Below are 27109 nucleotides of genomic sequence, written 5' to 3' on the forward strand. Positions count from 1 at the left end.
CAGTCAGAAAATACTTTTTTTCTTTATTCGCTGTTTTAGTAACTCAAGTTTATCCACACCAGCCTAAAGAAACAAAGGTAAAACAAGAGAAAAATATGAAACTTATGAAAGTCAAAAAATTGAGGTAACATCAGCACTGTGGCAAGAAGGGCCCTGTACAAGCCAGTAGCACTCTGCCACAACAAAAGGCCCAGTGGCCCTGTATTCGGTTTCTACTGTTGCTGTTAACAGATTATCACAAACTTAGTGGCTTAGGACAACACGAATTTATTCTCCTGAGGTCAGAAGTCCTAAAAATCAATGTATTGGCAGGACTCTCTTCCTTCTGAAGGCTCTAGGGGAGAATCCATTTTCTTGCCTTTTCCAGCTTCTAGAAGCTGCCTACAATCCTGGGCCCACGGTCAGAAGTATAGCATCTTCTCTCCTCTCTGACCTCTGCTTCCATCTTTACATCTTCTCTCTTTAACTCTGATCTCCTGACTCCCTCTTTTAAGGACCCTTGTGATTACATCGGGCCCACCCAGATAAAAGAGAATAATCTCTCCATTTCAAGGTCAAACTTAATCCATCTGCAAAGTCCCTTTTACCATGTAAGGTAACACAGTCACAGGTTCCAAGGATTAGGACATGGGCATCTTCAGGGGGCATCATTCAGCCTACCAAAAGCCCCTTGCCCTCTCCCACTAGATTACCTCTGCTCTCAGCCATCCCAGGCCAAAGAGCATCCGGGTATAGTTGCCCACTGCTCCTTGTGCCTGTCCCATAGTGCTAGGCTGCAGGGTCAAACTAGATCAGCGTCCAGATGAGCTCTCTGCCACAGGACTCCCTTATGCTTCTAGGGCACTTTGGAGTTTACAGGCAAGTTTTCCATTCCCTCTCTCTTTCACTTTCTCTCTCTCTCTCTCTCTCTTGCTCGATCACCACTGAGATCAATCACATGAGGCAAGAGAGATGCTATTCACCTCATTTTACAGATAAGACACAGAGGGGTTGATCAGACTGTCACACACTTACAAGGCAGCCAGGTGCAGATCAGATGCCTGCCTCTCTGCTCCAAGTCAATGTACATTCTGATGCCTGCACACTGCCCTGGGTGAAGGTGGACAGCAAAGTGTCGTCTTAAGTAAGGAGTCATGCAATGGAAAACTTTACAGCTATTTCACTTCTTTCCTATTGACCCATCAGCCATCTATAAGGCCACACCCTGCTATCACACACACGCGCGCACGCACACACACACACATCCTAATACAGCATCACACCCAAGCCCTCATGAACTCACAGATAGAATCAAAACTGAGAAGAGCCCAGCAGGGCTCCTCCAACCCAGAAGTTCCTAACCCATGGAACTTTTGTGCCATGGACCCTTTTTCCAGTCTGGTAAATCTTCTGAGCCTTTTCCAGGAATAATGTTAAATGCGTAAAAAAAAGAACATAGGATTACAAAGAAAACGAACGATACTGGTTATAAAATATTTGAAATACAGTTATCAAAATATTTTAAAATGTATAGTAGAATAATATATCTTATTAATCCATTAAATAACAAGATCTAGTCAAGAGTCTAATAACACTATAGTTTCAAAGGGCTGATGAGTATATACAATATTTTGAGATAGTTGCTAAAATTATAATGTGATATAAAAATACTATAAATTTCTACTAATTGGAAGAAATTCTAAATTTTGGTCAGAGTTTAGAAAAATAAATATAGAATTTTTTTCCTATCCAAGGCTAGAACACCCCCCCTCCAAATTCTACCCAGAGAACTCGTGTGTGAACCTCAGATTTACAAATCTTGATTTTAGTCCCTTCTCCTGCCTCAAGACAAGTGCATACTTAAAGCAATTAAATGTTGGGTATTTAAGCAAATTTAAATTTTCATCAGGAATGGAAAGTCTAAAAACTCCTTTAGGAGCCGTTACAGTGGAGGATTCCTGGACTGAATGTCAATATTATGACATAGTATGAGTGTGTTTCGTGTTTGGTAATTGCAGTCATTGTTGCTTTTGCTGTGGTCATCCATTTACAATGCTTGGTGTCAGTTGATTTATCTCTTGTAAAAATAAAATACAGTGTGTGTGTGTGTGTGTGTGTGTGTGTGTGTGCGTGTGAAAAAGAAAAAACTCCTTTAGTCACTTAATTCAAATTCTGGGACTTCATTCTTTAGACACTTTCTAAAATTATGTAGTTATTTAGTTTCTACTGATTTTAGTTTATAATGAGGGATAAACTGAATTAAAATAAAATAAGTTCAATTTTACCTTTGTACTATAAAAAAATGTTTACAAAGCAAATCGATCACTTCTACAAACTACACTGCAGAGAGAAGTTTAGCCTTTTTGAAAAAGTAAACTCTTTTCAAGCTCTTAAAAAATGTTTTAGTAGTTTAATGAATGTATCAACAATGTGCGTGTTCATGACAACTGACTTCTCTCTGTTCATTACAGCAGGACTCACTCCTTCACCAGTGCCAGCAGCCCTTGCTGGCCATGCTTCCTACAAGTTCAGGTTAAATGCTCTCATATGGAAAACAGCCTATGTACAGAATTATCTCTAAATGGGCTAGTGATCCTTGACCAAAAGCAGAAAAAATATGTAGGCCATGTCAAACCCAAGTAAACAGAATACTGTTCGTAAGAAAGAATTACTGCATTAGTAAGTGAAATAATGCACATAAAGGGATCTATCCCTGTGTCTGGTACATAAAAAGCACTCAAATATTAGCTATTATTATTGAATCATTAACTTAATTATGATACATTGATTATATAATAATCATGGATTAATGAGACAATAATCAAAATAACTAATATTATTATTATTGCTGATACAACGAATTGTATGTTAATGGCATGTTAATAACAACAATGTTCACAAAAGGACTATATGCCCCATTTATGTTTTGGAACTTGGCTGGGATGTGTCTGAAAAATGGGAGGAAACAGATTTGGTTCCCACGTACATCTCAACTTATTTTAAAATGCAAACGACATCCAAAGATCCCCACTGTTTTACCACCTTCTAGCAGGTCTTAGAGGCATAATGGCCATATTTCATGAACCAAAAGTCAGGATGCTGGGTCTGACAAAGGATTGTTTTCCTCTAGTTTGCGCACTTATGTGAAAAATCTCTAAAAGTTATCATATTCATATCATGAATCCATATTATACTCATAATCAATTAGTAAATTGCTTTTATAGAAAAAAATAAAATGTCAACAAAAGAAATATAAAATTGAGCAAAAAGATTTTCCAGTCACTATTATTTGAATATTTGAAATCAGGAGTACTCTTAAACATCCTGCACCTATTTCTCACCCTGTCCATTAGCAGAGGCTATAACATATGTACCCCAAAGAAACCAAACTGTATTTCCTTAAATATTTCTTTAGGTATTTAAATCATGGCAGGCATTGGCCCATGCCTCAGCTGCCAGATTCCTACAAACAGATAATATGTTTCTGCTGCATCTAAGTTAACTGCTCCCACAGTGCTTAATAGTGTAGTAGGTCAAATGGTGTCCCCACCCCCACCAAAGAAGACCTAACCCCTAGTACCTATGAATGGGGCCTTATTTGGAAACAGAATCTTCACAGGTGTTATCAAGTTGAATCGAGGTCATACTAGATTAGGATATCATCCAATGACTGGTATCTTTAGAAGAGAAAGGAGAGGGAGGTTCAGGCACGAGACCTAGAGACACACACGGGGAAGAAGGCTAAGCGACTACAGAGGCAGGGATTGGAGTGACGGCAGGAGTCACCAGAAGCTAGAAGAGGCAAGGAGGGATGCTTCCCTAGAGCCTTCAGATGGAGCATGACCCTGCTGACACCTTCATTTTGGCCTTCTAGCCTCTAGAACTATGTGAAAATAAATTTCTGTTGTCTTAAGCCAACCAGTTGGTGACAACTTGTTAAGGCAGCCCTAGGAAACGAACAGAAATAAACCCACTTATTCTTTTTCTTCCGGAGTATTTTTTCTGTAAATTACAGCCTAAGGTTGGTATGTCTTCCACATGCTTAACCAAGGCTTTCACATGTCAGAGAATTAGCTTGGATCTCCCTTGCTGCTGTACTTTAATATGTTGTTATTTATCTTGATCACTGGGTGTCTAGAGCCCCTTTAAAGTTCTACCGGAAGTGAGTGCCTCCCTGACTCACCCCGTCTCCAGCCCTGTTCCCCTAAGCCTTTTCCCACTGTATCCATTAGTCTGCATTTTTCCAGGCTGAATTGTTCTCCTTCTTGCCAGCCTCCGCAACAGTCTTGATGCCTGTGAAACAATGCTTGGTCTCCAGTGACTCTGACAATCGACTGCATCTGTGAATTTTAATAACATACTTGATATTTCCTGCAGATAATTGAGGAAGATGTCAGTTAAGGCCAATCCTAAGCTGAAGTCTACAGGTCCTTTCTAGATACTTCCCTGGGGTGGGGTGGGGTGGGAGTAATGTCATTGTTGGAACTGTTGGGGTGTCCTTTGTAATTCTCCTGCCACATCTGTGCAACCTAAGCCTCCCTCACCTTTTCGATGTCACCTGGAGAATATTTCAAAAGAGATGATAACTAGATAAGAACAGGTCATCATATGCTGGTCCCCCACTCACTGCTAGTGCATTTCTTCCAAATAATGTCTTTTAAATATGTTCGGCCTTGAGTTTTCTTGTGTTTTCTGTTTTTGTGTGTGTGTGTGTGTGTGTGTGTGTGTGTGTGTTTAATATACTTTAATGCAGCTGCCTGCTCACTGACTCACTCTTCTCTGTCTGGTTGTGGCTGTTCCCTCTTGACTAGGGCTTTGAGTGCTTTGTCACACCTGACTGTTTGATAAGAGGAGTTCTGAGCTAGAATTCAAGGCACCGGGAACTCCTGGCTCTGCCACAATTCAGCTGTTACTTGTTCCCTTTTATCCGTAAAATGGAGTAACAATATCTACCCTTCCTTCTCATAGTGGTTATGAGTCAAGAAAATAATAAAAGTTTAAGTGCCTTGTTGATAAAGTAAGTGCTAAACAAAAGCTTATAAATGTATACGTATAAGGAAGTTCACTGCAGCATTGTTTGTAATCACAAAACAGTGCAACTGTGGCAATGGTGATACATTATGGTATATTCAAACAATGAATAATTCTGCTATCATTCAACAAATAATCAGCTTAGAGATGATAAATGATAGGTAGGTAAAAGAAAGATAGGTAGATAGATAGATAGATGATAGATAATTGATAGGCAAATAGATATGAATAGTTCTGTGTTGAAAATGTGGGTATGTGTGCATATAGACATGCCTATGCAACTTTGCAAAAATATCAGGAAGGATGAGCATCAAACCTTAAATGTTAAGGAAAGTAGTTATCTCTGGGGAATTAAAAGAGATGGCTGGGCTTCCCTGGTGGCGCAGTGGTTGAGAGTCCGCCTGCCGATGCAGGGGACACGGGTTTGTGCCCCGGTCTGGGAGGATCCCACATGCTGCGAAGCGGCTGGGCCCGTGAGCCATGGCCGCTGAGCCTGCGCGTCCGGAGCCTGTGCTCCGCAACGGGAGAGGCCACAACAGTGAGAGGCCCGCGTACCACAAAAAAAAAAAAGAGATGGCTGAGAAGGGAAATTTTACTTCTCATTTCACATCATTCTTAAATGATGGGATTATGGGTTGCGTTTCCTGAGTGATTTTCAGGTTTTTTAATTTAAAAATATTTAAGGAAAAACAGTGCTACATAAGTGCCTGCTCTTTAGCTGCAACCATGTGCCACATGACTTTGCATATATTCTCCTTAAGGTACACATTTTCCATCACAAACCCCACACACACACACACACACACACACACACACACACACAGCCCTCACACTTTTTCAACAGCTGGGGGAACTAACGTCACAGTGATGAAGGGGCTTGCCCAAGGTTACATAACCAGTAAGTCAGAGCAATGACCCATCCACCACTCTGACTACAACCCTGTCCTCTTTCCATAGTTCACACTGCTCCTGTCACCATCAGAGTCTGTCTGTCCTTCATTTGTTCATTCATTCATTCTACTAACACTTACTAATGCCTACCCTGTGTTTAGCACCACACTTGGTTCCAGAAAAAGCTGCAAAGATGAACAAGGCAAAATTTTTGCCCTTCAGCAGTTCACAGTCTCTTTTGTTGTTTATAAGAAACGGAAGGAAAAGGAATGCTTCGTGGGCAGAGAGAGAGTAAACAGTGGGGAACTGTCCATCTGCCCCGGCTACTCTTGTGAAGTTGAGTCAGAAGATGACTCTGACCCGCTCCTTCTAAAGTGCCCTTTTGTGCTGGAACATGGCAAAGATGCTCTCGACATTTGGGCATATTTTCAGTTTTCTCAACCAACCTCTTATTTTTGTCCCGTTTGAACATATGGTGAGTGGAGAGAAAGGAGGGGAGCAATGTATTTGTAGAAATTTGAAGGGAGTGGAAGGCTCTGGTTGTGGAAGAAGTGATACATGAACTGAAGGTTAAACAAATGGTTGATAGAAGCAGGGAACTATTCTCTGATGGCTCCTGTGAAGTTCACATTTATATGCTGGTGAAAAAGGAAAAAATTCCTCTGAGTCGAAATAAAGAAACACAGACTTACTGTGGGTTCATGGGTGATTTTTCCTAGGATTTTCAGAATGTTGTAAATAGTCTAAATATTGCAAATAAGTCTCTCTCCTTATATATATGGGAATCACAGATTGGGCCCTACTGGACCATAAACAAAGGATTTAGAGAAGTGTGCACCTTCATCTCAAAGTTCACTTAATTTGTCTTTCTTCCCCCATGGAGTTGAATATTTTTCAAATGATAGTATCTTTTATATCCTTGGCATGCAACATGGTTTTCATAAGAGACAGTACATATGAGTGGCCAAAGGACTGGTACACACAGTCATTGTTAATTGGAACTGCGGGGGACACGTCATGAAGGACAAGGCACATGAGCTAGGAAGTGTAGACTCTGACAGGTGCAGAGGAGGGCCATGGGCACATACGGCAGCAGTCACAACCCAAGACAAGGTGCAGGCAGGTGAATGAGCCCACCTAGGACCATGAGGGAGCAAGGCTCGCCAAGCTCTAGAGCTGCAAGGAACCTTGGCAACCATCTATCACCCTACCTCATGTCACAGGTGTACCATCTAAGGTCCAGAGAGGTGCAATGGCTTGTAAAGACCACACAGCAGTAGCATCCTGGTCATGTTGAAAGAGGCCCCTGGTCTGCTTGACTGTTTAATACGTGTTCTGTGAACATGTCCCCAGGAACCTGAAGGAGAGGTTCAGAAACGGGATGTTGGGGACACAGGCAAGAAACAGCAAGTCTGAGAGGGGTTTTGGTTTGAGCAGAAAATACAGGTAGGAATAAGTGAATCATGGGGATGAAATGTACAGCATGGGCAATATGGTTAAAAATATTGTAATATCTTTGTATGGTGACAGATAGTAACTAGACTTATCATGTGATCATTTTGTAATGAACAGAAATATCGAGTCACTATGTTGTAAACTTGGAACTAACATAATGTTGTAGGTCAATTATACTTCAATAAAAATAATTAATCAATTAATTAAAATACATGTAGGAAACTGATGGGAAATGAAGTTGGAAAGATCGAGTGGGGTTTTGTTCTGAAAGGCCTTGAATACCATATCAATGTGTTTACACCATTTTTCCCAAGAAGGTAACACAGAACTACCACATATATTGGAGCAGAGCTCAGATTGTAAACTCGCTATTTTTCATCCCCAGAAACAGACTGACATGTGAGGATAATTTAACTAGAGCAAGGAAAGATCTTCCTGAGAATAAAAATAATCTCTGAATCCCAGGGAAGGAAAGAGGGTACCTAGATTTTTCATATATTCTCTCTGAAAAGAACAAATACTCTTTTATAATATCTTCCTTTTTAAAAACTTACATACCTTCTTTTCTGTCTTTTTCTGATATAAAAGTAATGCATGCTTATTTATGAAATTTCAGTTGTATGAAGAGCCAAAAATGATCCTGTAATCTCCTCATTTAAAATCAAAGATGGTTGATCTTCTGGTATATTTCCTTTAGAGGTTTTTTTCCTGTGCATGTTTTATATAACGGATCCCATACCTTTATATAACTTTGTGACTTTTAATTTTACTTAATATAAAACCAAAAATACCTTCCTGTGGTGTCTAAAATCCTCAAAACTATCATTTCACAAGCTTAAAACCTTTATACTTAACCATATCCTCAATGCTGGCCACTTACATTATTTCTTTTTTGCATCTAATGCTTCATCTCTGTGTGTAAATTTTGTCCCTTTCAGGATGTTTTCTCAGAACAGAGTCATAAAAGTTAAATTCCTACATAAAATAGCATGGACATATTTTTAAGGTCATTCATTCATCTTGTTGAATTGATTTATAATTCTGGGGGTCTTTTTATATAGAGAGAATGGCTAGAGTTTTTAACGGAATGAAAGCAGTTTCTCCTTTTTAATGGCTCTTCTCTAATTACAAGAATATATCATATCTGAAGAAAAGAACAATCTCTATAAAATTAGACTGCTGGGCAGGGCAGGGCAGGGGGCGGCAGAGGGTTTTTACATGAAATTTAATGTCTGCTCACGCTTGGGCATTTTCTGTATTGCTGCTTTCTCCTGTCTTCTGATTAGGTCTACAGCCCTCTTCCCTTCCTCACAACCTGCCTCACCCCTCTCCTCTCCCAGCCTCTCAGATTCTTGGATATGATCAGTTCTGCGATTTATCAAGGGACACTCCATCCTGTATACCTCAGTAAAGAGGCCAAGTTCACACACAGAGGCTTCTGCACCCTTGCCCAGGGCTTCGGGAAGTAAAGTTTTGCAAAAAAAAAAAAAAAAAAAAAAGATTAGTGGTGCTTTCCTGATCTTCATGGCCTGTGTGTTTCTCATTATCTTCCCTTGGATGCAGTCATTGGTTTTCGTCCCAAAAGCCACTCGAGGCTGGTCATTGCTCCTCCCAGAGCAGGGAGACTTCTCTAGGGCTAATGGTAGGGAGAGAGATGAGTCACCAACCTCTCGTATAGTCAGACCCCCTCCTCTCCGTCCCTCCTGGCAGAGTTCTGCTTCAGACTCCCTCACTGCCCACCTGCTCTCTTGCTGGGCTCCCCACCTCCACCTCCTTCCTTCCCCTTCCAATCTTTCTCATATACCGCAGCAAGGTCAGGTCTTCCTGGAGCAGAAGTCATATCGTGTTACAACTCTGCTCCAACATCTGCAGCAGTTCTTTGTTACCTACATGCGAAACAGGGCCCAACAGTTTGCAGTGGATCAGTAAATGTTTAGCACGTGCTTGTTAATGAGTGAGCACTAAGCACCATGGGAGCTATACAATGAGCTCTATGTCTGGTTCTGGGAGCTGAAACAGACACGTGAAAAGTTAAATAACAAGGCTCCCCCTCCCACCGACTTCCAGTTCTCCAGCCCTGCATATTTGACGGCTGGCTCTCACACTCAACTTGTTTCAAACGGAACTTACTCTCTTCCCCTGCAATCTACGTTTTCTATAGAATGGTCCCACTATCCAGGTTCTCAAGACAAGACAGATACAAGCCAGGAATATAGGGAGATATGGGGGTCAGGAGATTTCGGCCTTGTAGTGCCCATCAAAATCCAGCTATCTGGGACTTCCCTGGTGGTCCAGTGGCTAAGACTCCACGCTCCCAATACAGGGGTCCCGGGTTCCATCCCTGGTTAGGGAACTAGATCCCACGTGCTGCGACGAAGATCCCGTGTGCCACAACTAAGACCCAGTGCAGCCAAACAAATATTTTTTTTAAAAAATCCAGCTATCTACTTAATCACTTTCCTAGTAGTGAGGGCTTAGGAACACAGAAGGGTACAGAAATAAACAAGGCATGCCCCACTTGCAAGAGCAGATAATCTAGTGGAGGAGACATTGAGTTTGCAGGAGGGTGTCCCCTGTCCAGTGTCAACTCATACACCCAAACCATGCCTCAGAAACCTAAGTCTCCAGGTCCTCCCCCATTCAATCATCTAGTTTAGGAAAAATGGACTAGGGCATCCCCACGTATCCTCATGATTCTCTTGGACTGGTCTTCTACCAAATCCCAATCAATCCAGACATTAGAACGACCACAATACTGCAGACACTTTATATTTACAGAACACTCTTTCAAACATTCCGAACTCTTCACACAATATCTTGTTGTAATTTAACCCTCACAACAAAATCACGAGGTATGTTCTTATCATCTTCATTTTACAGATGAGAAAACCATGCTTTAGGGAACTTATGTCACATAGCCAGTTCCTTTCTGTGCTACAGACATATGTTTAAATTCTAATGTGTGTCAGAAATCAAGGGTGAACAAGTATTCACAAAGATCTCTGCCATCAATGACTTTACAATCTGGGGAGAGAGAGAGATACCTAAAAGAATAATTTCGACGTAATACGGTGTGAGGACAGATTAGGCAGAAGCTGCACCACAAGTAGAGAGAAGATATCATCCAGACCAACCCACAGATTCAGGGAGATTCAGAGAAAGTGGGTGAGGAGGGAAGAAACATGTCAACTAAACTACAACTTGACTGAGTCATTGGCTCACAGGTGGGGAAACTAGAATTTAAACTCAGGTTTGTCCAACTCTCCAATTCATGTTTTTCCCACCATCCTGTGACACGGTAGGTTTTCAATGGATATTCATTGAGTAACAGAAGAAATGAATGAATGAATGAATGAATACATTATGCTTCTTCCAGTGGAGAGAATGGCTGAAATGCCAGCCCAAACAGTAACTTTGGCTTTAAAACTCCCACATTCTGACCAGCTGAGCTAATCAGCTAATGCACCTTAGGGAATTCCAGGAGGGCTCCCTGGCAACAAGGCAGATGGTTCTCAACATATGGAGCCCGAATTCACTCCTACAATCTCTCAGAATTGGTTGATAGATTCTAGAATTGAGGAGAGGACTCACCACTTTTGTCTACTCCACTGCCTCAAAAAACCTTTTTTAGTGTCCTGGGCTTTGCAGACAGAGGGAAAAGAAACGAAGTAAGACCAGAGTTCCTAGTGCTACAGCAAAGATTCCCACAGAATCCCACACTAAACCCCTCTGGCTCCAGATAACTCTGTGTAAGGAAAATGGATCCTAATTCTCCTACGCCTACCTCCTCTGAAATTTGGTTCTGCAAGGAGGAAAGCCAGGATCTCGAAGACTTGAAGATCAGAGCAATGTGCCCACATCCTCAAGTGTTTACATGGGGCTGCCCGTCTCCTCCCACAACCTCCTGTTCCACTGTGTTTGTGGAGCAGATGTCTCCGTGCCAGCAACCCCCCCCCTTCTGCACTTCCTGCTTCTCGGCCCAAATCTCTGCCTTCTGTCTTCGTGTGCTTGGCATACACATGCAGCAAGCTTGGAGCTTGTGTGTGCCATCATTGCACAATTCAGAAACCCCAAATAAGAGACAGGTGGTAGGATTCTCCCAGGGAATTAAAAGAAGGACTCCAAGCCCACGCCGTCTGAGTCTGGCTGCCCAGTGAGCAGCCTACGGGTGGGTTGGGCTAAGGCTACTGGTTCAGTAGTTAAAAGGCAGATTCTACCAAACCCATACAAGGCTGTCTTTATTCCTCGGTCCCAAACATTTCTACTCAGAATTTCCTCTTGGCTCTTTCCAATTCTTGAGGAAAGTCTAACTTATTTTGAACGATTGATGAAATCAGTCTGTGGAGGAGAGTCACATCAATAAAATCACAGTCATTTCTTTAAGAAGGGAGATATGAAATGGGCCTTGGAAAGTCACAGACTCTTTGGTACCATTATTTGGATCAGTTTGGGGCTCAAGAGCCTTCACTGCCCTCTTGGGAATTAAGATTTAATGATTCAGCTACTCCATGATGGATTAAAATGGGCTTGCAATTGTTGCCACTGGGGCAAAAGATCACAGCTACCGTCCTTTCCTTTAAGGAAACAGGGTTCAGTTCATATGCTGGGGGGCGGGGGGGGTCAGCAAACTTGTTTCTGTAAAGGCCCAGATAGCAAATATTTTAGACTTTGTGGGCCAGAAGAATTCTGTTGCAACTATTCAACTCAGTTGATGTAGCACAAAAGAATTCACAGACAGTACGTAAATAAGTGAGCATAGCTGGGTTCTAATAATACTTTATTTACAAAACCTGGCCTACTCGTTCTACCATTACCTAAATTACCCCTAAAAAAAGTCAGAACCTACATTTAACATGATCTCCAGGTGATCTGTATACAGTACATCTGGAAACCAATGTGTCTCAAATACTAATCAAATTATATTGATAGATCCTGAGGCCTGAGGTTCTGTATTTTCAACAAGGTACCAGGTGATACTGATGCTGTCAGTGGATGATGTTTAATTAGCAAAGATCTATTTTGGTGATTCTCTACAAAACCCAATACTGGGGTAGAACATGGGAACTGGTGGGTACCAGCAGCCCACCACTACCCACCCAGTTTCTCTACCTCCAAACAGAATAATGCATGCATAATACTATGCTAAATGTTATGCCAAAGCAAAAATATCTGACAGAGACTGAGACCTTGACTAAGAGGGTCTCACAATCTTTTGAGGGGGGGACCTCATATAAATAAAAAAGTAATCAATACAAGAGGTTGTATGAATGTCTCTTGTAAGACAATACGACATCAGTGAAAAACCCTGACATATGCTATGAATGTCTAGCAGGAAGACCCTCAATCCCTCCCATCCGTCATAAAGGGAGGAACCAGGGGCTCTGTAAGCCAGGAAGCAGGAATTTTGAGTAGATTCAGGGTCAGGAGGAAATTCAGTGAACATTTCCAGCCAGGAACACAACACGATTCCTTCAGCCCACAATCTCTGAATAAAAGAGCTGATGTAATATGAGAAATTATAAGGCATTGAATATTAAAACAATGGAAATAAGATTCTACCAGACTTACGTAAACTCTGAGGGCAATACAGTTTGTGGCTGACCCTTAAATCTACTCTTAAAAGCTACAAAGATCAAAGCAAAAACGAGAGACTGAGATTTTAGAAAACAGGCTCAAAGTGTTTCATGCATATGTATTTTTAGGCCTCCAGATACTTCCCCCTAAGACTTATTATTACGACACCTTAAATCTGGCTCCGAAATGCACCCACACTCAGCAAGAGGGGCATCAGAAACGAGCATCTCCCAAAGCAACGTCATCCCCCTCTCCTAGAGCATGTACCACACAGATGCTCAGTCCCGAGGACGGCATCCAGATGTCTCAGGCCAGCCAGCAGGCAGAGCCCTCCCCAGGCTGGCAGCCTCCCTCCTTTCCAGCTTTATCTTCCACCCCTCCTCGACCCCAACACTCTGCTCCCAGGAGATTGCTATTTCCTCCTTCCCCTCCACCCATGTGCCCAATCCGATTCTTGTTTACTGGTCACTCTGCATCTTTGTTGCCTAGGTCCGCTCTGCCAAGAATGACTGACCCACACCTTTCTGAGTATCGAATCCCTGCCTGGCCTCCAAGGTTTGGCCCAAGCTCCACGCCCTCCATAGTCAAGGCATTTGTTCTCTGACCAGCCCGGACACAAGTGCTCTCTCCTTCCTTCAACCTTTCATCACCCTCTTGACACATCCTTACCTCCCTGGAGCATACTTCTCTTTTGTGCTCCTTCCCTCTCGTATTAGCCATGAGCAACTCAGGCTGGGTTCTCTCTCGTTTATATTTGAATCCCTTCAGGTCACTTCCAGAGTCGCTTACACATCACAGGTGCTCCATAAACAGCGTTATTATGTTAGTAAGTAAAAATACTATGCAAAGTCCTTGGATAACCATGAACGACAACAAAAAAAGAGCATGTAGTCTAACCCATAGGTTCTTTTTCAGATCACCATGGTCCGTTCTGTTTCTCCTTTTCAGAACATTTTCAGATCCTTGTTCATCCAGAAACGTCCAAATCAACCTCTGGCACATCTAAGCCCCAGTTCCCTGTGCCAGGTTTGCTTCCTCCATTTCTATTGGGCTCCCCTCCCCTGTCCTGAGGTGGCACACCCACCATACCTGTGGCTCCCTGATTAGTTAGATGCTGACCCAGACCTTGCCTTCTCTAAAATGATCCCGGCACAGCCCAAACTCCAAAATCTCAGACATCCGGGTTTATGCAGCAGCACGATCACAGGGTCTCAATCGTCTCAACTGTAATCCATTCTGTGACAAGCAGACGCCTCTCAAGTTTGCTCCTGTCACGGCCCCAACTTCCCCCCACCCCCATGGCCTCCCCCCTCCAACAGCCCCCCCATGCTGTCTTCATGCCCTAGCACACATGTCCCCCAGGACACATGAAACCAGAACCTTCCATCAGAGTGGCTCGTGAGAAACAGACCACTTGCAAAGGGAAAACAGTTGGAAATACGAGACTTTCCTTTAAAGGAGAAAGTAACGTTGGCAGCAGTGCTCTTCTCAGCTGCCCTCCAGCAGTGTTGAAAGAGCCATTTTGGGAGACAGAGGGAAAGGAAGGAAGTGTGAGTGACAAATGGAGAGCAGAAAATAGTGAAAGAGAGGGAGACAAAAGAGAAAAGAAGAGGGAAGACAGATAAGGGCGGGGGGCACAAACCGGAAGGAGGTGGGTGGCAGAGCAAGAGAATGAGGGTCAAAAACAAAAGGAGGAGAAGGGAGCAGAGGAGGAGGTGGAAAAGGCAAAGGGGGAGGGGCCTGCACCGCTGGGTCTCACGAACACGGGCCACCAGTTCTGCGGCAACCCTGCCGCTCTCCCCCAGGAGCTGTGTCATCCACCAGGGGACAGGCTCTCCACTGGCTTATTAGAAACACTCAGAGCTCTGAAGTGTATGTCAGAGTCCCCTGGGCCCAAAACAGACAACTGAATAGAATTCAGGGAGTCTGTCCCCAAAGGCTCTTGTTAACCTTCTGCATTCAGCCTTCATTAGAGATGCAAGATCTTTGAAAAGTCCGTGAGCATACATACAGACGAAGCCTCATGTTCCAGAGTTTCTGTTAATAATGTCCCCTTTCCCTCACAAGTGTTCCGGTTTAGATGTTAAATTACTCACGCTTCCTATTAATAAGAGACACAGGAAGCTGAAACTTATTAAGTCTCTAAACAGACTGAAATACTTAGTCTCATCATTCTCAGAAAAGGAGGAAGCCTGCATTGGTGACCAGAAGAGACCAGAAGAAACCAGGACTCCTTCCTGGGAGAACCAAAGTACTTGAGATAATTCTAGGCATAATACTATGATGGTAAGGGTGGGGAAGGCACCCAGATTAGGCTTCTCGAGCCAAGGCTATTTATAGCACGTGCCTTGGATATTGAAATAATAATTTCTAGGGCTTCCCTGGTGGCACAGTGGTTGAGAGTCTGCCTGCCAATGCAGGGGACGTGGGTTCGGGCCCTGGTCTGGGAGGATCCCACATGCCGCGGAGCAACTGGTCCCGTGAGCCACAACTACTGAGCCTGCGCTCTAGAGTCCACGAACCACAACTACTGAGCCTGCACATCTGGAGCCTGTGCTCCGCAACAAGAGAGGCCACGATAGTGAGAGGTCCACGCACTGCGATGAAGAGTGACCCCCGCTTGCCGCAACTAGAGAAAGCCCTCGCACAGAAACGAAGACCCAACACATCCATAAATAAATAAATAAATAGATTTAAATCATATGGGCTTCTAAGAAGACCTCTGCTTAGATAATAATAATAATAATTTCTAGAACTAGTCATTTAAGGTTGGGTGGCAGGGGAAGAAAAGACCACAATGATAGGTAACTTTACCCTTCTGAAAGGTAAAGCAGAATGGGTCACAGATAAATAATGTTTGAGGAGTCAAATGGAATAGAGAAACTCTGCAGTAACCTGCAGTAACCTCTGGTTAGTGGTTAAGTGTAGCTATGGATTATTCATTCTGAAATGTACACCATGAAGGCTCAAGTTAAGACTGCTTAGCTCTCCAGTATCAAGAGTCTATTGGAAGGAAGGAAGGGAGGGAGGGAGGGAGGGAGGGAGGGAGGAAATTAGTTTCAAGGCAATCTATGGGAATAAAGGGACCCAAGCTATTTTATCACCACAAGGAAGCTAAGGAGTAATGCGGAGGGAGGGTGGGTAGGATGACCTAGATCATAAACAGAAAGGAGTATATAACCCCAGGAGCATTTGACAGTGAGAAGAAATCTCCTGGGGAATGTGAGGAAATACTACTTTACCCTCCCATCCTCATCCTTCATCCCAAACATGGTCCACATTATTTACTCAGTTGCACATTCACTTAACAAGTATTACAGAAGCTGTGAGCGATGTAAGTCGAAATCAAGGCACTGAGTCCTCAATGAGCATCTTCCACATGCCAGACCCCATGCCAGATGCTAGGGATGCAGGCATGAAGGAGATATGGTTTCTGCCTTCAATAAGCTCCAGACTGAGAAGGTCTCAGACACGTGAAATTGCTACAGTCCTAGTTTTGTTGATGGGATTTGAGTCTCCTAAAGAATGAACTGAGAAGTCCCATTCAGACCAAAATTCACCTACAGCAGACCACCTAGACCTGTGCAAACGTTTTTGGTTTCCTCATGAAAGCTCTGCAGTGTATCATGTTTCTCTTTCTGCCTTGGGTCCCAGAGCGAAGTAGTACACTTAAGCGCAATAAGCATCCCTGGGCTAGGTTTTCTTGTACATTTAACTCTCCCAAAACTTATTTCAGGGCTCTGGTTCTCTTACCCTGATTTTAGTAGTTCTGTTAAGTATTATTTTTCTCTAAACCACCTCAAATTATTGCTGGAAGAGGGCAATTTATTTAAAAATTTATAAATAATCTTTTCTATTAGAAGAGGCCCAGATTGATCCAGGAACTCCAGAGATTCCAGTGGGTCTTATAGGGACAGGGAAGACCTAGAGATCCTGGGCCACTCGGAGCTGGGGACACAGGACACCGCAGGATGGGCCTCTAATCTGGGCTGGCTACAACTGGATCAATGAAGTACAAAGAGGAAACAGACATTCAGTATCAGGTTCCCTGTACAATCAAATCCATGATCTTTTCATTTGATGTCAGCTCTAGGACAGAACCCGAGGCTCACCTTTCCCCATGACACCTACCAGGGTAAGTGAGGGGCTCGAGGGGAGCCACACTGTCACCCCCAATCTCCTGTGGTGACCCAGCTTCAGTGACTGCCCTACTTACATCAACGGGTGCAGAACATCCTCTGAGGGGCAGGATCCTCAGGAACAGCTGGCCTCTGCTTCGCTTCAGTGATCGTAGCTTCTTTGCTTCAAGTCACAAGTCTCAGCACTTTCTAGAGCATTGAACCCCCGACTAGTTGTAGATCTCCCTTTACAGAGGGGGAAAAAACAGAAAGCAATGTTTTATTACAGACGTTTTCTTCATTCACGTTTTCTTTCCTGTTTGACATTTCTGCCCACCACTATCGAAGAGAAGCCTCCCCAGGACCCCTGGCACTGAAGGAATTTGACAAATCCTCAGAGTTTTTGTTTATGGGGGTTATGCTATCTATATTTATCAATTTAGAAATTAAAAAACTGAATTTTTAATTTATTACTTATTAATTCATTAAAATAATAATTCCATGTTAACACAAATAAGAATTTTGAATAAACATTTTTCATAAAACATTTAGTGAGAAGAGTGACATTGTTTTACATTTTTAAAAATCTCTTTGATATCTGGCTTAATCAAACAGCTTCTATCTGCTTCTGGATTCAATTTGTTGCCGTAATAGCACAAGTCATTTAACCTCTGGAAAATTCCACCATATACTTATGGGAGAATGAGAGTGAAAAAAGCAAAAACATCCTAGTGTTATTATGAAAACAGTTTTTATCCTGTGGACCCCCTGAAAGGGTCTCAAGAACTCGCAGGGACCCCCCGAGTACACAGGAACCAGTGCTCCATACGGTCAAAAGAAGTCACGCTTCCACCTCGGACTATCAGTCCCCTTCCTCAGATGCAGCTAGTTATCAGTTACCTGAGTAGTCTTCTAGAACTATCCTAAACATATGTAAAAATATATGGATGGATAGGATTTTTTTAATTAAAAAAAAATCAAGTATTAGCATCCCATATATTTCACCTTGGTTTTTCTGTTATACATGTTGGGGGCAGTTGCATTTCAGCATATGTAGTTACGTCATTCCTTTTCACAGGTCTATAGTATTCCACTCAGTGGATACAATGATATATAACTCTACATAGTGCCACAGGGTCCAAGTGGGTTGCTGAACGGCTACCATAAGTTGCCAATTTCTTCAGTGACGGATTTAGAACTTAATGCAAATAAAGTGGCCACATGGAGCAAGAATGAATGTCACATATATTAGTACAGCCTTCCTCTGACTTCTAGTTCCCTAACAAGGCATGCAGCTGAAGTCTTCAAACTTTGAGAAAATATCCCAACTTTGGCAATACTACTGTCCTTTTATACTTGGGGCTTCCCTCAGTGTTCCAGAAAAACCTGTACTAATATCTCTGTGCCTGTTTGTACCAGAATGTTTACAAACATCAACCTCTTTTGAAACATACTATCATCAGCGCCACATCATCATGGGGGAAGAAAGCAGGATCAGGGTCCAAGGGTCCCCAGACAGTATTTCTGAAAACTATTTCCCTGTGGTACTAAGGTTACAAAGGTTAGCCCTGTTAGATCACAATTTCCCTGACATAGAAAACCTGTCGTCTGAAGGAAACCCTCACCTCATATGGCTAATTTGGTCTAATTACATTGCAGGCTTCAAATGCTAAAATGTATGCAGACTACCTGCGTTCATTTCCTCACTCTGAGATTTACTAGCTGTATAATCTTGGGAGTTACTTAGCTTCTACTTACTTGTAAGATGGAGGTAATGATAACTATCTCACATAGTTATGAAGAAGAAGAATTGTAATTCTCTAGTAAACGTGCCTGGCACACAGTACGTGCTCAATGCTCAGTGACTGCTAGCCCTCTCCCCTTATTGTTCTATGAGCAGAAATAATGTGTGAGACTGATCTCATGTCATGGACTGAGCTGGCTTTTCAGGGAACCCCAATAATCTAGTCTTTTAGGAAGTCTGGAGCTATAAGAGACTGGGACAAGAGAAGAGGATGGAGATTTTGTTTTCCTCTTGTGATATGTTTGTCATCTGTCTGATTCAAAATGAGAGACACAGGTCTGCTTTCCTCCTCACTAGGCCAGGAAAACTGGCACCAACATTTCCGGCATTTCTGTTTCAACTTTTCCATCTGTCTCTGAAATTATATAGGCCAGCGTGGTTTGCACTTTTAGGCCCACAGACTCTACAGAAAATCCATCAGGTTTGGAGGAGCCCCTCAGGTGAGGATGAGCAGAGATTTACTTCTGAACAATTCCCGGGAGTCGAAGCAGCACTTACAATAATTACAGACAGAATCATTATGACCTCCATTTACAGATGAAGAAACTAAAGTCTGGAGACATTAGGTAAATTCCCCAAGGTAACACAGCTAACAAGGGCAGGGTGGGAACTCAAAACCAGGTTTGTCCTATTCCAAAGCTCAAATTTTTAACCACATCATCATATGATGCTCTAACTAGAAAGGAAACCAGTCCTGTCATGACATAGCAAGGCCGGTAGCTTCATAGAAATGGTCTCACAGAGGGAGAAATTATCCTTAACTGTAAGTTAAGGATTTACTAACCCAATAGCGTAAAAAATCAAAATCAAAATTCTTCAGAAAATCATACCTCAACTAGATGCAAAGTAGAATGGCAGGACACCAAAACCAATATTTTATTAGTTTTGGATTTGTAGATTACCTTATTTTATTTGCATTTGATTAGATCAATTATTAAGATTAATAGGTTGTTTCAATTTATAGATTATTATTTTAAAAAATAGATTAATAATTTAATTTGGCCAATAGTATTTCTAGCTCCTAGTATACATCAAGTACTATAAGTGTTAAAGATGAAGAAAACATGTTCCTTGTCCTTGAAGAAGAAGATATAGTGGATATTATAAGATATAATAGATATAATTACTATATATAGTATATATATATACATAATATATATATTTGGGCTGGTGAGATAATAAGATAGAAAAGAATAAGATACTAAAAGAAGGAGAAATCAAGCCAGTGGAATGTTCAGGGAAGACTTGAAGGAGGGAGAAGGCATCATTTAAGTGGACTCTTGAAATATAACTGGGATTTTGTCAGAAAAAGTAAAAATAAAAGTCTAAGAAAAGGGAACAATTTGAATAGGCAAGTTATGGAATGAGGATATCAATAAATAGTTGCTGGAGGACAGGAAAAGCTCAGTAATTGAAGCTAGAGCTGGAAGATGGTTGAGGCTACGGATGCCGGCAAGAGGTGAGAACAGGCGACCCAGGAAAAGCTTTGGAAGAGGAATGACGGGGTGAGGGAGGCTCTATAAGGCTTAACCTGGCATGTGGGATGCTTTAGAGGAGAGAGAGGGGCAGAGTGACCAATGGGAGCCTGACCTAGAACAATGACATCAGGAAGGGAAAAGAAATAACGTGGAGGTATGATAATAATCCGGTGGAGAGGACTGGATCGCTCAGCGACTAGCTACAGCAGGGAAGAAGGAAGGAGTCAAGGAAGCCTGCGTTTCCAGCCTGCAAGTGACCAGGAGCACGTCACTACGTATTAACAAAACCTGGGAAAACTGGAAGAGGAATTGGTTCACAAAGGATGATTGTGAGTTTGGTTTTGAACATAAAGAATTTGGCTTCCTCTCAATGGAAACAGATTAATACATCGAGCAGAGGAGTAGAAATCTGAGTCTGGCCTTCAAGAGAGAGTTTGGTTCCATCAATAGATGAATGGATAAAGAATACACACACACACACACACACACACACACACACACACACAATGGAATACTACTCGGCCATAAAAAGGAGAGAGTTTGGTGTTATGGATTCATATTTGAACATCAAGTCCATAAAAGCAATAATTAAAGTCTGAGAAGATGAGATGATCTGGGAAGAAGGAAAAGAAGAAAACTAAAGACAGAACCCTGGGGCCTATCTGCACGGACTGGTGGAAGAACGTCTCTGCTTCCCCTACTACCCTCTGGGTGAGACTCAAGACAACTTAAAAACAGTTCCTCCTCACAAAACATCAGCACCCCTGATCTAACCCAGCTCCCTCAGTTTACAGATAAAGAAGACTCAGGCCCAGACGGTTAACTGATTTATCCAAGGCCTCACAGCTGCTTATCAGCAAAACTGAGACTAGACAAATGAAGGGACTTGGGAATTAGTCTTGCCTTAGCAACTGGATACTTGCATGTGCGCCGTATGACATGCTTGGATTCAGAGAAGCCTGAGAGCAAACCAGAAGCTTCATTTACCTCTGCTCCATCAGTTCAGCACTGTGACCCTGCCCAACCATATAATCAGCTCAGGGGTTCAAACCACATCTTACTCATCTTGTTGTCACTGTCCCTCTGCCCTCACTTTCCTTACCACTGTCTCCGCTACCGTCGTTATTACAGAGTAGAAAAATCAGATTATTTTCCTCTTCTGAATATGCACATGACCACAGACTTTCGGAGTTGAAAGAACTTAAGAATTCATCTAGTATTAGTATAGCCCCTGTGCAAACAGAGCCAGAGAAGTTCAGTGACCAGATGACCAGTTAGCAGTAGACCCCAGACTAAAATTCCAAACTCTTTTCTTCTTTCCATTACACTACCAACCTTTAGTGCAAGAGACTTATTTTTAAGACAATGTTTCGTGTCTTTAATTTCTTGAAATTATGCTATGTAGCCCTCTCCCCTCAAGATGCTTCTTTAAAAAATGAGCTCCATGGTCCAAAAAGTTTGTGGAGTGCTATAAGCTATACCTCTCTTGGACGGTCAAAACGCTTATTACCACATTACAGACCTTGGGAAGTCCTTGCAGTAAAGAAACCTGCTCAAGTCTCTAAGAATACTTCCCAAAAACTTATTTGGCCACAGAACTCTGGCCCTGGCCCTGTCCCTATCGTTGTCCATTTAAAAACCCACTGGTTTCCAAGGATTGTAATTTGGGAAGGACCACCTTTGCCCAGTTAGCAAGATTTCCTTTGTTAGGTCCCAAGAAGAAGTGCCAATACTGAGGTCCTCCCTGTGTGAACCGGGTGGGGTAGCAGTGAGAGACAGAGAAGGAAAGAGAACAGCAAAGAGCCCCAGTCTCATCCAGAGCCATCTGCCCTGCCAACATCAAAGGGCGAAACAGCTACTTGAGAAGTTTTGACTCAGGATCCTGGTTATAAGCTTAAGGCAGTTGAAGTGGAAATCATCTCCAACCTTGACTTCTTGTGGGAAAATGGGTTTCCAGGTTCTCAAACACTCCACATCAGCTAGCGTGCGGGTTTCACCCTGCCTCTAGCCCCACCATTAGTAGCAATACTCTCTCATCAGTGTCCTTCAAGTTACATCCACAGCGGCTCTAGCTTGTCCTTGCTCCTTCCACCACCCTGGTCGAAACCCTGTCACTTCACATCTGGAGGACTGACAGCAGCCTTTGGGTGAGTCTCCCCGACTTAACTCCTTCTCCCCTGCAACTTCCCTGACATGCTGCCGTCACATTAATCTTCTCAAAACAGCACTGCACCTGCTTTAAGATAAAGGAAAATGTTCAAAACTCCACAACATCCACAGCTCTCCTTAATATAATAAAACACATCTATACAAGGCTATTTCTCCATGCTCTCCAGTGCAAATTTCCACCACCCCAGGCTCGTATCCTCACTGTTCAGAGCCGGCGGGTCATAAGCAGTCTGACTACCAAGCCTCTGTTCTTCCTGCTCTTTGCTTCCTGCCTATCTAATTCCATCCAATTCTTACTCCACTTCCAGCATCCAGCTCAAGTCCCCTGACAATACAACCCCTTCCCTGCACTCCTGTGCTTGCAGACACTGAGCAACTAGCCCCACGTTTCCTTTACCATTTCCTGAATTTTCTAGCTGATAACAAACTCAGGAAATGACTGTGCCTTATGACAGTCAAGGCACTTAGTAAATGCTCAAAAAACAGAACAAAACAAACCTTTTGCTGCATAAAGGAATAAATCCTTTATTGACCTCGGAACAAAGAGTTAAGCAGAAAATTTCATGCCTACAAACCACTAGGAAAACGAACCCTTTTCTGCGCCTCAAAGGCATTTCTACCTTTTTAGTTCAATTGATCTTAGTTTTAGGAAAGGGAACGAAGATTGATTTTACCCCATCCTGGGGCAGCTGGCGAGTTTTCATTCTTTTTTTTTCACAGACAGAGCTGTGCTTTCTTGCTCCTTCTCATAGTTTCCCTGCAGTGCTTGGCCTCCAGGAGACAGCCTAGACTGAGTACATTAAGTGATATTTAAACATGTATCTCTAAATTCTCCACGGGTCTAGCCAAAAGAATGTTTTTTCCAAGAACATATCCTCTACTGACAATTGTTCCTTCCTTCATTCATTCTTTGAACTATTTGACAAACATTTACTGAGTGAATCCGTGAGCTACAAGGGTGGATAAAAAACAATCATGGTCCTCGAGGCACCCACAGTCAAATGCAGTTTTACTGTAAATGCAGGCAGAGGAACACCTGCAACAGAATCACCCAAGGGAGGTTGTTAAAAAGACACAGGCTCTCTGGTGGACAGAAAATTTCTAATTTAACCAAGTCTGAGATGGAGCCTGGGATCTGCATTTTTGTTTGTTTGTTTTTTGCGGTATATGGGCCTCTCACTGCTGTGGCCTCTCCTGTCGCAGAGCACAGGCTCCCGACGCACAGGCCCAGCGGCCGTGGCCCACGGGCACAGCCGCTCCGTGGCATGTGGGATCCTCCCAGACCAGGGCACGAACCCGCGTCCCCTGCATCGGCAGGCGGACTCTCAACCACCGCGCCACCAGGGAAGCCCTGGGATCTGCATTTTTAAAAAGAACTCCAGGTGATTCTGATGTATACTGAAGTTTGAGACTCACTGGTTCCATGGAAGGACAGGCATATAAGAAGAAGATTATAAAACAGTGGCGCCTACTTGCAAAAAAAGACATCCACAAGGTATGACACAGGCTCAAGGAGCGTAACGAAGCAGTGGTAAAGAGTTAGGTGTTGCAGTGAGAAAGACCTAGGTTCAAATTCTTATTCTGCTACTTATTCACTATGCAAGTGAACCTCTCTTAGTGTCATGTGTTCTCATATATAACATAAGAAAAATACCCACTTCACACAATTATTATAAGGTTTCAATGAGATCAAGTATATAAAGTGCTTAACATAAATCTTGGTACACCATAAGCACTCATCACTACGTTGTCATGATAGGTTTTATTATATATAAATTTACAAATGGATGTTTTTTCTTTTTTTTTTTTTTGTGGCTTACAGGATCTTAGTTCCCTTGACCAGGGATTGAACCCAGGCCCCAGCAGTGAAAGCTCTGAGTCCTAACCACTGAACCACCAGGGAATTCCCTAGACATTTTTGATTATTAATGAAATTTAAAGAAACAAGGGCAGATCAGAAAGGTTTTCCTGAAAAAAAATAGTAGCTTGAATTTAGTTTTAAAACAGAGTGTCTCCAAGTGTAAATGTATTCTTTCAGTCCTCAACATTTCTAGAATTTTGTAAAGTTTATACCTTTGATTCTATAATTTGGAACTTTTCATACTAATGGTAACCAAGCACTGCCCTGTGATTTCAGGGCCTGCCTTTTCTTTGTGTTTACAATCGTCCAAATGCCAAATGAAAGCCAGAGCAAGTCAAAGCTAGAAACAGAGGAAACGGGCCGTGGGAGAGTTGAGTCATTGGGTGGTACAGGGCAGTTTAATCCGCTCAGCCATTGTGGTCAGTGCCCTGTTCATGCTGCAAGCAGCTGTGTCATGCAGGCTCTGACTCTATATACCGAAGCCTATCAGTTTATAGGCAGAAACCTATAAGGCATAAACACACAAAGCACAGCGGTTCTGTCACTAATTCTGTTAGTAATTAGATTACATACCCATTGTGTAGCTACTTCATTATCACCCCCATGCTAACCTTATCTTCAAGTGAATAGACCATTTAACAAATTATCTAATGATACCAAGTTAAAACTAACATTTGACTATTGTCTACCAGCAGAGCTTTGGTTAAGTAAGTATGAGGTCTGATTCCCACCCCCTCAACGCATAACCCCTTAAGGCTATTAATAACTATCTGTTTAACTCACTCCAACAGGCATTTTGTGCATGAGTATTAATTGCTTAAACAACAGACCCAAATTAAATATAGACCAGGCCCTGGGGCCACATGTGTCCACTCTATCTTTAACCTCCACACTAGTGGTTAGTTTCAACACACCAAATCATCTCACGCATTAAAATAATGTTTTGTTGAGTTTATAACTATATTTGATTTCACTTATAAATCTGCTTTGGATTTATAGTTGCACAAGAACTAAAGCATAAGAGATGTTGTGATATTGTGATTTATAAGAAATATATAGTGTAACTGATTCACTTTGTTATAAAGCGGAAACTAACACACCATTGTAAAGCAATTATACTCCAATAAAGATGCTAAAAATAAATAAATAAATATCTGGTCATTCAGAGGACCAAAATATATTTCTCATATATATTTGGACTTCATCCACAGATGCAGGCTCACAGAGCTCCCAAACCCCTTGGAATTTCCTAAGTGACAAGAGCCATAAAGGCCTTTTGTTAGGTTAATGAAGTGATTCTAGGACCCCACCTAAGGATGGGAGCTGGTTGCCAGGGAAACCAACCTTGTGATTAGAGGGCTGGAACTTTCAGTCCCACTCCACTGAGCTCCAGGGAGAGGAGGGGCTGGAGGTTGAATCAATCGCCAAGAGCCAATGATTTAATCAGTCATGCCTGTGTAATGAGGCCTCCATAAAAACTCAAAAGGACAGGGTTCAGAGAGATTCCAAGTTGAAGAATACACGGAGATTTGGGGAGAATGGTGCCTAGTAAGGGCACAAAAGCTCCTCTCCCTTTCCCCATACCTTGCCCTATGCATCTCATCATCTGGCTGTCCCTGAGTTAAATCCTTTTATGATAAACCTGTCATCTAGCAAATAAAATGTTTCTCTGAATTCTGTGAGCCGCTCTAGCAAATTAATCAAACCCAAGGAGGGGGTCTTGGGAGTCTCTGATTTGTAGCCAGTCGATCAGAAGCACAGGTATAGCAGCCTGAGCCTGCAAATGGCCTCTGAACTGAGGTGTAGTAAAGGGGTGGGGGCGGTCTTGTAGGACTGAACCCTTAACCTGGGGAATCTGATGCTATCTCTGGGTAGTGTCAGAATTCATTTGAATTGTAGGACACCCAGGTGGTGTCCAGAGAACTGTTCGGTGTTGTGTGGGAACACCCACACACACGCACACAACACGCATGTGGAAATTGGGTCCAGGAACCTCATTTAAGTGTATACCTAGCTTTATGTTTGTACATGTTTTAATAGTGTCCAAACGATCCATCATCCTAAGGAGCTGAAAAAAATTTCCCGATAAAATTGGTCCATATATTGTTCAGGTTTGAGTAATACCCAATTAGATAATCCTAAGGGAAGTTTTTTAGAGCGCTGAGTCTATTCTGTCTCTCTTGAAAAAGCCTGTCCTGCCTTTTCCCCAAGGGAAGCAGTAGAGAACCTGCTCATTTAGAAACCCATGACTAAAACCATCGCTACAAGATGTCAGTTTCCTACAGCCTCAGCAGCTGTCTATCTTCCCAGTGGACCCTCCATCAGCAGCAGCAAAGCTACTATGTTGGGGAGAGTGGGGGTGGGGAAGATAGTACTTCTTTGAATGTGGAACAGCAGTTACCTTACACTTGAAGCCATTTACTTGGCCTTAAGAAGTGTGGTTGGTGATGGGGGGAGATTATTGAGCTGTGATGAAAGGAAATGACATGGGCCTAAATATCCCAATGCTTTGTCACCACTCTCACCTAACCTTCCTTTATCCACGAGAAAGTATTTTAACACCCCATGATCAGTGGGGTGGGTATTTTTCCCCAATACCAATTACTGAATCATGCAGTGGTAACCATAATAACATCCTCATGGTAAGGATGGACTTGAACGTTTTTTGTTTTTTTTTTGCGGTACGCGGGCCTCTCACTGTTGTGGCCTCTCCCGTTGTGGAGCACAGGCTCCAGACACGCAGGCTCAG

At 42.6% G+C, this 27109-nt stretch overlaps 1 protein-coding gene across 2 annotated transcripts in view; it reads right to left on the reverse strand.

Moving 5' to 3' along the window:
* Window positions 1–27109, reverse strand: part of DDR2 (discoidin domain receptor tyrosine kinase 2) — a 160750-nt gene that overhangs the window by 121238 nt on the left and 12403 nt on the right. For both annotated transcript variants that reach the window (XM_033855804.2, XM_033855797.2), the window contains exon 2: window positions 17147–17294. The gene's annotated coding sequence lies outside the window, so the exon portion shown is untranslated. The remainder of the gene's footprint in view (window positions 1–17146; window positions 17295–27109) is intronic.

Source organism: Tursiops truncatus, chromosome 1 (genome assembly GCF_011762595.2).
Source record: "Tursiops truncatus isolate mTurTru1 chromosome 1, mTurTru1.mat.Y, whole genome shotgun sequence".
NCBI classification, from domain to species: domain Eukaryota; kingdom Metazoa; phylum Chordata; class Mammalia; order Artiodactyla; family Delphinidae; genus Tursiops; species Tursiops truncatus.